Raw genomic sequence first — 13,635 nt, forward strand, 5'->3', positions numbered from 1 at the left:
TTTTTACTCCAAACATAATGATGGTCATTATGGCCAAACAGTTCCATTATTGTTTCATCAGACCAGAGGACATTTCTCTAAACAGTACAATCTTTGTCCCCATGTGCAGTTGCAAACAGTAGTCTGGCTTTTTATGGCGGTTTTGGAGCAGTGGCTTCTTCCTTGCTGAGCGGCCTTTCAGGTTATGTCATTATAGGACTCGTTTTACTGTGGATATAGATACTTTTGTACCTGTTTCCTCCAGCATCTTCACAAGGTCCTTTGCTGTTGTTCTGGGATTGATTTGCACTTTTTGCACCAAAGTACGTTAATCTCTAGGAGACAGAATGAGTCTCCTTCCTGAGCGGTACGACGACTGTGTTTATACTTGCGTACTATTGTTTGTATAGATGAACGTGGTACCTTCAGGTGTTTGGAAATTGCTCACAAGGATGAACCAGACATGTGGAGGTCTACAATTTCTGGCAGATTTATTTTGAGTTCCCCATGATGTCAAGCAAAGAGGCACTGAGTTTGAAGGTAGGCCTTGAAATACATCCACAGCTACACCTCCAATTGACTCAAATGATGTCATTTAGCCTATCAGAAGCTTCTAAAGCCATGACATAATTTTCTGGAATTTTCCAAGCTGTTTAAAGGCACAGTCAACTTAGTGTATGTAAACTTCTGACCCACTGGAATTGTGATACAGTGAAATAATCTGTCTGCAAACGATTGTTGGAAAAATTACCTGTGTCATGCACAAAGTAGATGTCCTAACTGACTTGCCAAAGCTATAGTTTGTTAACAATAAGTTTATGGAGTGGTTGAAAAACGAGTTTCAATGACTCCAACCTGTGTATGTAAACTTCCGACTTAAACTGGGGGATACAATCTTCCCAGCTCTGTAGATTTGCTGCAAGCAGACAGAGTCATTAGATGATTTATTTTGGTACTTTCCATATGTAGCTCGTTTTTGGTCACAGGTCCAGGAATGGCTGAAGAATTGCAACATTTACCTAGAACTAACGCTGCAGATAGCAATACTGGGTGATTTGAAAAGTCATAATCGATCAATAATGTAATATAATAACTATTTTAGAATTGTTATTTATTTAAATGTACAATCTGTAGAAGCTATGAAAATAGAAAGGTCCAGTACTTTTGTGAAGCATCATGGCAAATAGAAAACCAAAATGGATGGTGTTAAGAAGATAGATGGGAGGGGTTGAATGGAGCTGAAGGATGGGACTAATAACAACAAGATAACCAATGTAAAACATATGGGGTTTGTAAAAATATATATAGGTTCAGATATTGTGTGAAATAGCACAGTTACAAATAGCACTGGATGGACATCAGAAATAGAGGAAGGACTTTTTTTTTATAAAATAGATTGTGTCTGTAAAATGTGTATAAACTGAAGGTAGAAGCCTAAGTGTTATATTATTGTTTATTATTTTACTCCATTTGGGGGAGGGGTGGAAGGGTTTGCGGGGAATAATAACGGTATATTCAACAACAAAAAATGTATATGCATGTACAGTGGGGCAAAAAAGTATTTAGTCAGCCACCAATTGTGCAAGTTCTCCCACTTAAAAAGATGAAAGAGGCCTGTAATTTTCATCATAGGTACACTTCAACTATGACAGACAAAATGAGAAAAAAAAATCCAGAAAATCATATTGTAGGATTTTTAATGAATGTATTTGCAAATTATGGTGGAAAATAAGTATTTGGTCACCTACAAACAAGCACGATTTCTGGCTCTCACAGACCTGTAACTCTTTAAGAGGCTCCTCTGTCCTCCACTCGTTACCTGTATTAATGGCACCTGTTTGAACTTGTTATCAGTATAAAAGACACCTGTCCACAACCTCAAACAGTCACACTCCAAACTCCACTATGGCCAAGACCAAAGAGCTGTCAAAGGACACCAGAAACAAAATTGTAGACCTGCACCAGGCTGGGAAGACTGAATCTGCAATAGGTAAGCAGCTTGGTTTGAAGAAATCAACTGTGGGAGCAATTATTAGGAAATGGAAGACATACAAGACCACTGATAATCTCCCTCGATCTGGGGCTCCACGCAAGATCTCACCCCGTGGGGTCAAAATGATCTCAAGAAGGGTGAGCAAAAATCTCAGAACCACACGGGGGACCTAGTGAATGACCTGCAGAGAGCTGGGACCAAAGTAACAAAGCCTACCATCAGTAACACACTACGCCGCCAGGGACTCAAATCCTGCAGTGCCAGACGTGTCCCCCTGCTTAAGCCAGTACATGTCCAGGCCCGTCTGAAGTTTGCTAGAGAGCATTTGGATGATCCAGAAGAAGATTGGGAGAATGTCATATGGTCAGATGAAACCAAAATATAACTTTTTGGTAAAAACTCAACTCGTCGTGTTTGGAGGACAAAGAATGCTGAGTTGCATCCAAAGAACACCATACCTACTGTGAAGCATGGGGGTGGAAACATCATGCTTTGGGGCTGTTTTTCTGCAAAGGGACCAGGACGACTGATCCGTGTAAAGGAAAGAATGAATGGGGCCATGTATCGTGAGATTTTGAGTGAAAACCTCCTTCCATCAGCAAGGGCATTGAAGATGAAACGTGGCTGGGTCTTTCAGCATGACAATGATCCCAAACACACCGCCCGGGCAACGAAGGAGTGGCTTCGTAAGAAGCATTTCAAGGTCCTGGAGTGGCCTAGCCAGTCTCCAGATCTCAACCCCATAGAAAATCTTTGGAGGGAGTTGAAAGTCCGTGTTGCCCAGCAACAGCCCCAAAACATCACTGCTCTAGAGGAGATCTGCATGGAGGAATGGGCCAAAATACCAGCAACAGTGTGTGAAAACCTTGTGAAGACTTACAGAAAACGTTTGACCTCTGTCATTGCCAACAAAGGGTATATAACAAAGTATTGAGATAAACTTTTGTTATTGACCAAATACTTATTTTCCACCATAATTTGCAAATAAATGTATTAAAAATTCTACAATGTGATTTTCTGGATTATTTTCCTCATTTTGTCGGTCATATTTGAAGTGTACCTATGATGAAAATTACAGGCCTCTCTCATCTTTTTAAGTGGGAGAACTTGCACAATTGGTGGCTGACTAAATACTGTTTTGCCCCACTGTATTTATATAGCCCTTCTTACATCAGCTGATATCTCAAAGTGCTGTACATAAACCCAACCTAAAACCCCAAACAGCAAGCAATGCAGGTTTGGGGAAAGGCCAAAACCTAGGAAGAAACCTTGAGAGGAACCAGGCTATGATGAATTATTCTTATTCATATGCTTTTATAATTTTTTTCAGCCACGATTGGTGGCTGACTAAATACTTTTTTGCACCACTGTATGTATATATGCATGTATGTATGCATGTATGCATGCATGCATGCATGCATGCATGTATGTATGTATGTATGTATGTATGTATGTATGTATGTACATTACCCAAAAAGTATATGGGGATTGGAAATTATGCAGACAGTTACATTGATGGAAGCAACAATCTATCTGCAATATTAAAGCTGATCCACCCCTTAAAAAAACTAAACAGAAATACACTACGGAAAAAGAAGGAACAGCACGTCAGAAATCAGCTCAATGTAAATTAATAATCCATAGACTAACCACTTCTGGGAAAATTGGAAAACACTAAACAACTACAAAGATTTATCTATCCAAAATGGAGATGTATGGGTAAACCACTTCTCCAATCTTGTTGGCTCTATAACAAAGCACAAATAGCAAAAACATGTACATGATCAAATACAAAATCTTAGAATCAACTATTAAAGACTACCAGAACCCACTGGATTCTCCAATTACCTTGAATCAACAACAGGACAAAATTAAAACCCTCCAACCCAAAAAGGCATGTGGTGTTGATGGTATCCACAATGTAATGATAAAATATACAAACAACAAATTCCAATTGGCTATACTAAAACTCTTTAACAGCAGCATTCGGGCATCTTCCCAAATATTTGGAACCAAGAACTGATCACCCCAATCCACAACAGTGGAAACAAATTAGGACCCCAATATCTACCTTGGGATATGCGTCGACAGCAACCTTGGGAAAATCCTCTGCATTATCATTAACAGCAGAATCATACATTTCCTCAGTGAAAACAATGTACTGAGCAAATATCAGATTGGCTTATTACCAAATTATCATGCAACAGACCACGTTTTGACCCTGCACTAATTGACAAACAAACAAACCAAAACAAAGGCAAAGTATTCTCATGCTTTGTTTATTTCAAAAAAGAATTTGACTCAATTTGGCATGACGGTCTGCCATACAAAATTGATGGAAAGTGATGTTGGGGGAAAAACAAACAACATTGTAAAATGCATGTACACAAACAACAAGTGTGAGGTTAAAATTGGCAAAAAACACACATTTCTTCCCACAGGGCCGTGGGGTGAGACAGGGATGCAGCTTAAGTCCCACCCTCTTCAAAATATATATATATATCAACGAATTGGCGAGGGCACTAGAACAGTCTGCAGTGCCCGTCCTCACCTTACTAGAATCTGAAGTCAAATGTCTACTGTTTGCCGATGATCTGGTGCTTCTGTCACCAACCAAGCAGGGCCTACAGCAGCAGCTAGATCTTCTGCACAGATTCTGCCAAACCTGGGCCCTGACAGTAAATCTCAGTAAGACCAAAATAATGGTGTTCCAAAAAAGGTCCAGTCACCAGGACCACAAATACAAATTCCATCTAGACACCTTGGCCTAAACATCAGCACCACAGGTAACTTCCACAGAGCTGTGAATGATCTGAGAGACAAGGCAAGAAGGGCATTCTATGCCATCAAAAGGAACATAAAATGTGGCATACCAATTAGGATCTGGCAAAAAATACTTGAATCGGTTATAGAACCTGTTGCCCTTTATGGTTGTGAGGTCTGGGGTCCACTCACTAACCAAGAATTCACAAAATGGGACAAACACCAAATTGAGAATCTGCATGCAGAAATCTGGAATAATATCCTCCGTGTACAATGTAAAACACCAAATAATGCATGCAGAGCAGAATTATGCTGATACCTGCTAATTGTGAAAATCCAGAAAAGAGCCGTTAAATTCTACAACCACCTAAAAGGAAGCGATTCCCAAACCTTTCATAACAAAGCCATCACCTACAGAGAGATGAACCTGGAGAAGAGTCCCATAAGCAAGCTGGTCCTGAAGCTCTGTTCACAAACACAAACAGACCCCACAGAGCCCCAGGACAGCAACACAATTAGACCGAACCAAATCATGAGAAAATTAAAATAATAATTTCCAATGTGTCAAGTAATTAACAAAAAAACAGAGCAAACTAGAATGCTATTTGGCCCTAAACAGAGTACACAGTGGCAGAAAACCTGACCACTGTGACTAACACAAACTTAAGGAAAGCTTTGACTATGTACAGACTCAGTGAGCATAGCCTTGCTATTGAGAAAGGCTGCCCAAGGCAGACCTGGCTCTCAAGAGAAGACAGGCTATGTGCTCGCTGTCCACAAAATGAGGTGAAAACTGAGCTGCACTTCCTAACCTCCTGCCAAATGTATGATGATATTAGAGACACATATTTCCCTCAGATTACACAGATCCACAAAGAATTAAAAAACAAACCAGATTTTGATAAACTCCCATATCTACTGGGTGAAATACCACAGTGTGCCATCACAGCAGAAAGATTCGTGACCTGTTGCCACAAGAAAAGGGCAATCAGTGAAGAACAAATACCATTGTAAATACAACCCATATTAATGTTTATTCATTTTCCCTTTTGTACTTTAACCCTTTGCACATCGTTACAACACTATATATATCCACATAATATAACATTTGTAATGTCTTTATTCTTTTGGCACTTCTGTGAGTGTAATGTTTACTGTTCATTTTTTTATTGTGTATTTCACTTTTGTACGTTATCTACTTCACTAGCTTTGGCAATGTTAACATATGTTTCCCATGCCAATAAAGCCCCTTGAATTGAAAGAGAGTGGCAGAGGGAGGGGTTGTCCAGACTGTTTTCGGTTGTGACCACCAGATGACAGAAAGAAAACAGTTATGAGCTGAACATAAGATTGTCAGTGGAATGGAGGACAGATGCAGGTGTCACGTCCACTCCTGCTCTCCCTCGCCGGTGCTTGACGTCGCCGGACTACTACCCACCGGTCCTGGCAACCCATCCTTACGCACACCTGCCAACCTTCATTACGCACACCTGTGCCTCATTAGGCACACCTGGACACACCATCACCTCCCTGATTACTTCCCCTTTATATAGCACTCCGTTGTTATCGCCCACCAGGTACTATTGTTAACGTTTCCATGTTTAATAGCTTTTCTTATTTTGTATCGTTCATGTTCTTCGTCATTAAACTCAAACTGCACTTGCTTCCTGACTCCCTGCATCTACATTACAGCAGGTGACCCAACTGTAGTTTATGACTAATACGATTTCCCCATTGTAGCCAGTTCAATTGCAGTAATTACGTATATAGATTTTATATAATTTTTTGGCTAATTCCATTACCGATTTGGTAAAGTTTCAATCACTTAATAATTAATAAACAAACTTCATATTGTGTTTTGATGCATTTCTAACCTTATGCCTTTTTCTTTTTGACCAAAAACAAAGCCATTGCTTATTCCAAATTTTTTGGACAGAAAATGGTTGAAAAAAATAAAAAATAAAATAAATAAATATATATACAGTGGGGAGAACAAGTATTTGATACACTGCCGATTTTGCAGGTTTTCCTACTTACAAAACATGTAGAGGTCTGTAATTTTTATCATAGGTACACTTCAACTGTGAGAGACGGAATCTAAAACAAAAATCCAGAAAATCACATTGTATGATTTTTAAGTTATTAATTTGCATTTTATTGCATGACATAAGTATTTGATCACCTACCAACCAGTAAGAATTCTGTCTCTCACAGACCTGTTAGTTCTTCTTTAAGAAGCCCTCCTGTTCTCCACTCATTACCTGTATTAACTGCACCTGTTTGAACTCGTTACCTGTATAAAAGACACCTGTCCACACACTCAATCAAACAGACTCCAACCTCTCCACAATGGCCAAGACCAGAGAGCTGTGTAAGGACATCAGGGATAAAATTGTAGACCTGCACAAGGCTGGGATGAGCTACGGGACAATAGGCAAGCAGCTTGGTGAGAATGCAACAACTGTTGGCGCAATTATTAGAAAATGGAAGAAGTTCAAGATGACGGTCAATCACCCTCGGTCTGGGGCTGCATGCAAGATCTCACCTCGTGGGGCATCAATGATCATGAGGAAGGTGAGGGATCAGCCCAGAACTACACGGCAGGACCTGGTCAATGACCTGAAGAGAGTTGGGACCACAGTCTCAAAGAAAACCATTAGTAACACACTACGCCGTCATGGATTAAAATCCTGCAGCGCACGCAAGGTCCCCCTGCTCAAGCCAGCGCATGTCCAGGCCCGTCTGAAGTTTGCCAATGACCATCTGGATGATCCAGAGGAGGAATGGGAGAAGGTCATGTGGTCTGATGAGACAAAAATAGAGCTTTTTGGTCTAAACTCCACTTGCCGTGTTTGGAGGAAGAAGGAGGATGAGTACAACCCCAAGAACACCATCCCAACCGTGAAGCATGGAGGTGGAAACATAATTCTTTGGGGATGCTTTCCTGCAAAGGGGACAGGACGACTACACCGTATTGAGGGGAGGATGGATGGGGCCATGTATCGCGAGATCTTGGCCAACAACCTCCTTCCCTCAGTAAGAGCATTGAAGATGGGTCGTGGCTGGGTCTTCCAGCATGACAACGTTGTCATGTCGCCTGTATTTTTTTAAATTGACTCTTATATTAGCTTTCATTTGACACCCAATTTGACATGCTCCTACAGTATGAACTTCACGTTGGTGCTCATGGGTCCTTTTAGATGGAAATGCCCTGGGACAATTGATGGTGAAAACAATAAAAACTATGCACTTTGCACCATTTTAACATGTGCGTTCTTGGCCATGGTTCACTTGTATAACTCAATGTTACTTCTCTGGTTAAATAAAATAAATAAAAATATATAGTAGTAGTTTAAGGGTAATAACAAAAACTATGGTGCACATTGTTATAAACTTAGCATTCTATTCATCATTATTGTATCAATTCCGGCAATTTATGGAGATATGGATTTTTGTCCATATCGCCCAACACTAACCACAGCAGAGGTCTGGAAAAGAGGGGATCTTGGAAGAGAAGCGAAACGGGGGATATTGGATGAGTTCACGCCTCCGTTAATTTAGCAGATGGTGCCAGTGTGTTAACGAGTTGGGGGAGGGGTGTGCCATGGTGTCACACATTATGGGATGTGTGTGTGTGTGTGGGGGGGGGGGGGGTTTAAGCAGGGTCCGGCTAGGCGCCAGCCGAAGTGAAGCTTGCTGATGAGTTAAGTGTGCGTTCGTGCATATACTGTACAGTGCATTCTGAAAGTATTCAGTCCCCTTGACTTTTTCCACATTTTGTTACATACAGCCTTATTCTTATTCTGTTTCCCCCCCCTTCAGTCTACACACAATAGCTATATTGCAAAAAGTGTTTTTTAGAAATGTTTGCAAATAGTGAAAAAATATATAATGACATTTACATAAGTATTCAGACCCTTTACCCAGTGAATCACCTTTGGCAGTGATTACAGCCTCAAGTCTTCTTGGGTATGATGCTACAACCTTGGCACACATGTATTTGGGGAGTTTCTCCCAATCTTCTCTGTAGATCCTCTCAGGCACCTTCAGGTTGGATGGGGAGCGTTGCTGCACAGCCATGTTCAGGTCTTACCAGAGATGTTCGATCGGGTTCAAGTCCGGGCTCTGGCTGAGCTACATTGAGACTTGTCCAAAAGACACTCCTGCGTTGTCCTGGCTGTGTGCTTAGGGTCGTTGTCCTGTTGGAAGGTGAATGCTCTGGCGCAGTTTTTTCTGAACATTGCTCCTTTCGTCTTTCCCTTGATACTGACCAGTCTCCCAGTCCCTGCCTCTGAAAACATCCCCACAGCATGATGCCGGCACCACCATGCTTCACCGTAGGAATGGTGCCAGGTTTCCTCCAGACGTGACGGTTGTCATTCAGGCCAAAGAGTTCAATCTTGGTCTTATCAAACCAGAGAATCTTGTTTCTAATGGTCTGTCCTTTAGGTGCCTTTTGGCAAACTCCAAGCGGGCTGTCATGTGCCATAGTTACCATTGGTTTCTTGGTCACCTCCCTGACCAAGGCCCCTTCGCCCCCGATATGCTCAGTTTGGCTGACCAGCCAGCTTTAGGAAGAGTCTTGGTGGTTCCAATTTTCTCCCATTTAAGAACGATGGAGGTCACCGTGTTCTTGGAGACCTTAAATGCTGCAAACATTTTTTGGTACCCTTCCCCAGATCTGTGGCTCGACACAATCCTGTCTCAAGCTCTACAGACAATTCCTTTGAATTTACCACAGGTGGACTCCATTCAAGTTGTAGAATACATCTCAGGGATGCTCAGTGGAAACAAACACCTGAGCTCAATTTTGAATCTCATAGCAAAGGGTCTGAATACTTATGTAAATAAGGTATTACTGTTTTACATTTTTAGCATTTCTAAAAACCTGTTTTCAAATTGTCATTATGGGGTATTGTGTGTAGATTTATGTAGAAAATCAATTTTAGAATAAGGCTGTAACGTACCAAAGTTGAGAAATTCAAGGGGTCTGAATACTTTCTGGATGCAGTGTATGCGCCTGTACCCTTTGAGGCCCCTGTGACTGTTTCAATGACACATCTGGCCCTTTAAATTGTGTTGTAATGATGAGAGCTCCATTAAAAAGTGATAATCAATCCTAATGCACAGCATGCAAAACACATGAAATGTCTTATGGATACAATGTACCGTATATGAAGGAACTCTCACAGAATGTTCTGTGTGGGCATTTAGATTCTTCCTCGAGTTGAATATCATTAGATTATGCTTGGATTTTATAGACAGGTTGGCTGACGACGTCACTAAGATGATGTGTGCACTTCGATGTTTATTCTTTATTTATTTCACCTTTATTTAACCAGGTAGGCAAGTTGAGAACAAGTTCTCATTTACAACTGCGACCTGGCCAAGATAAGGCAAAGCAGTTCGACACATATAACAACACAGAGTTACACATGGAGTAAGCAAACATACAGTCAATAATACAGTAGAAAAACAAGTCTATATACAATGTGAACAAATGAGGTGAGATAAGGGAAGTAGGGCAATAAATAGGAGCTGGTGGCAAAGTAAATACAACATAGCAATTAAAAAAACACTGGAAAGGTAGATTTGCAGTAGATGAATGTGCAGTAGATGAATGTGCAAAGAAGAAATACTGGGGTGCAAAGGAGCAAGATAAATAAGTCAATAAAATAAAAGATGTGACAAGAAGGCATGGGTTGTTATGATACTGAATGGTCAGACAGCTAGCAACAATGACAAGAGGCTGCCTGGTGGGGAATCGCAGGTGGCTCATTTCAGCTCGTTGTACTGCATCTTGTTACTGATACAATGTCTTGTTTTGACTGATGTCATGTCTATGCTAATATGGCACATATTCGCAAGCTGGCTTACCAACCACTGTAACAATATATTTGAGAGACAACAAGTGCTCATTGTGCAAATGTATATAGGTTTTCAATAAACATTGAGACAAAATAGTCGACATGTTCTCAATCTAAGCAAACCCCGTCGGTTTTGCCCCCAAAGTTGCGCACGCATCGGTTTTGTTGCCAAACATTCAACCTGTCTATACAGTGTCGCATACAGGTAGCTGCCAAAATAATGGAAACACTTGAGTAAATGAGGGATACAAAGTGTATTGAAAGCAGGTGATTCCACACAGGTGTGGTTAATTAATTAATTAAGCAATTCATATCCCATCATGCTTAGGGTCATGTATAAAAATTCTGGGCAGGAGATTATTTTATTATGCCCCCATAGGATGGCAATGCCCCCATCCACAGGGCTTGAGTCGTCACTGAATAATTTGATTAGCATGAAAATGATGTAAACCATATGCCATGGCCGTCTGTCAGCAGATCTTAACCCAATTGAACACTTATGGGAGACTCTAGAGCGGCGCCTGAGACTGCGTTTTCCACCACCATCAACAAAACACCAAATGATGGAATTTCTTGTGAAAGAATAGTGTCGCATCCCTCCAATAGAGTTCCTAGACACTTGTAGAATCTACGCTAAGGTGCACTGAAGCCGTTCTGGCTTGTTGTGGCCAAACGCCCTATTAAGACACTTTATGTTGATGTTTCCTTCATTTTGGCAGTTACCTGTATGTGTGTGTTCTCCATCTGATAGACAAGCGAGGGAGCTAGGGTTAAGGTGACCAGGGGTCATAATCAGTGATGGCTATGGCAGAGAGAGAGGGGATACAGACAGACAAACCGCACACTCAAATCTGTGTGTGTTCAGTCAGAGACTGAAAGTAAATCTGCCCACTCTGGGACACCTAGAGAGAGATGAGACAGTCCATTTGTCTCATGTCTGTCAGTAAAGAAGAGTGATGACTTCCCTCTGATCATCAGAGGACCCATGGAGACCGCAGGACTAAGACATCATAAAAACACTGAGGTCCATCAAAACTAACCCCCCCCCACCCCCCACCCACCCACCCACCCAATCAATCAAAAAATGATATCCTTGATCCTTAAATGAACAACTTTCTCAGACCCACAACCATAGCTCAACTTGAAATCTCATAACCACCCCATCACAGCCCCTGCCCTTCTCACACACAGCTGATATAACTCACAGCCACATAGAAACAAAGTGTTGTTGTTTTTTTTAAATTAGGGAAACAAAGTATAACTAGATTAGATTTTTCACTTGTGTAAGCTTTGGTAAAAAAAAATGTTTTGGGATCATATCTGCCTAAACCCTTTCCAGCAAGGCAGTTGGTATTCATTCCAGGAATAACAGTAGAAGTATTGCAGCAGGTAGTGACTGTGGTGATCATCTAAAACGAGCTGGGGGGGGGTCCTTTATATATGCGGTGATGACAAACAGAATGGGTGACATTGGTTCAGCAGGACTCTAAACTAATATCTACACTGGCTTATGTCCAATACACACACAGACACAGACACAGACACAGACACAGACACACACACACACACACACAAATAAAACACACACACACACACACACATGCATACAAACAAGCAAACACACACACACCTCAACACAACAAATAATGACATTCTGAACCCAGCTCACCTCTCTCTCTCTATCTCTCCTTGTTGACCAGTGTTGAAATGGGTAAAGACAGAGATTGTGCGGCTTAGAGCCCAGCCACAAATCCACAAATCCACAGTGGAAGAGAGGAAGTGGAGGAGAGTGGAGGAGAGAAGGGAACCAAAAAAAGAGCCAAATCTGCTTTAGGGTTCAGGAAGGGGTCAGGGATGTAAGGCTTGAGATTCAGACAAAGAGGTCACACAAAACAGAAGATTTAGATTTAAGTATTGGATTTGCCCACAAAAGACTCCAAAATTGCCAGTTCCAACTCTCTGGAAGGCACAATAATAAGCCTATGACTGTTCCTTATTAAGTATGTATTTATATTGTTTCACCTTCCCCAGCTCTTCTATATCTACTACATAAAGTTGTATTATTCTGGTAGATCTCTGACTCTGCAATCCAATAACATGAACAGCTTCTATAGCATAGGCCTATAGAAACACAGAGAGCGCTTCAAACAAGTCACAGCCTACAATTATTTGCACCGTATAAAATCAGTCAAAATGTCTCTTTTCAATTCCCATGTGCTCCAGCTCTATGAATTGCTCTGGATTATGCTAGAGTTGTTGACTCTATAGGTTAGCCTACCTAAACTACAGTATGGGGTTATTTTGAGTAACGTACGTATCATCTAGTTGTTCATACAAAAACGCCTCTCGAAGTTTTCTATGCTTGAGTGCAACCATTAGAACATTCTCGTCAATAACACTGCGCTTCATCATTTGCTAGCGAATAGGCTACCTCAAAATGATATCACTAACCTGCATGCATACCTCTTGCGCTATCCTCAGATGACAGAACTGTTGCGATGGCTATGCGTTGGTGTATCTTCCTTGGCGGGACTATCCCCTTGGCGGAACTTGACCGATCAATCGCTGTGATCAATGATTGGGTTTATCGAATCCCCTATTATTGGTCCCTATAACTTTCTATACCTGTTCCATCTGCCGGTCGACATCGATGTACAGTGGGTACGGGAAGACAGCTGTTCGCTTTCAACCAGTGACTATCATCGCGCTGCGAGCCTTTCACTCTCCTGCGCCCTGAGAGAGAGAGGAGGATATTTGCGAGTACACTACAACCTCTAGTGTTCGCAAATTCAACAGACATTATGGCCCAATCCCAAATAAACCACAGGTGTCAAACTAATTCCACGGAGGGACGATTGTCTGCGTTTTTTTTCGCTCCTCCCTTGTCCTTGATTGGTAAATGAAGGTCACTAATTAATTAGTAAGGAAAAAACTGGAACTTGCAGACACTAGGCCCTCCGTGGAATAAGTTTGACACCCCTGCCCTAGACTCTACTACACCGTATGCATTTGTGGAGATAAGAAAGGCTTCGA

General features: G+C 41.4%; 1 protein-coding gene across 2 annotated transcripts in view; it reads right to left on the reverse strand.

Annotated features, from left to right (window-relative positions):
• The window catches only part of LOC129854042 (xylosyl- and glucuronyltransferase LARGE2s), a 242,808-nt gene extending 229,470 nt beyond the window's left edge, over nucleotides 1-13,338 (reverse strand). Inside the window, exon 1 of one of the 2 annotated variants that reach the window (XM_055920660.1) lies at nucleotides 13,066-13,338. The gene's annotated coding sequence lies outside the window, so the exon portion shown is untranslated. Of the gene's footprint in view, nucleotides 1-13,053 lie in introns of both variants that reach the window. The other variant, XM_055920659.1, reaches the window with a different exon arrangement.
• Nucleotides 13,339-13,635: the final 297 nt, after the last annotated feature.

The sequence above is a fragment of the Salvelinus fontinalis genome, chromosome 4 (genome assembly GCF_029448725.1).
Source record: "Salvelinus fontinalis isolate EN_2023a chromosome 4, ASM2944872v1, whole genome shotgun sequence".
Taxonomy (NCBI): Eukaryota; Metazoa; Chordata; class Actinopteri; order Salmoniformes; family Salmonidae; genus Salvelinus; species Salvelinus fontinalis.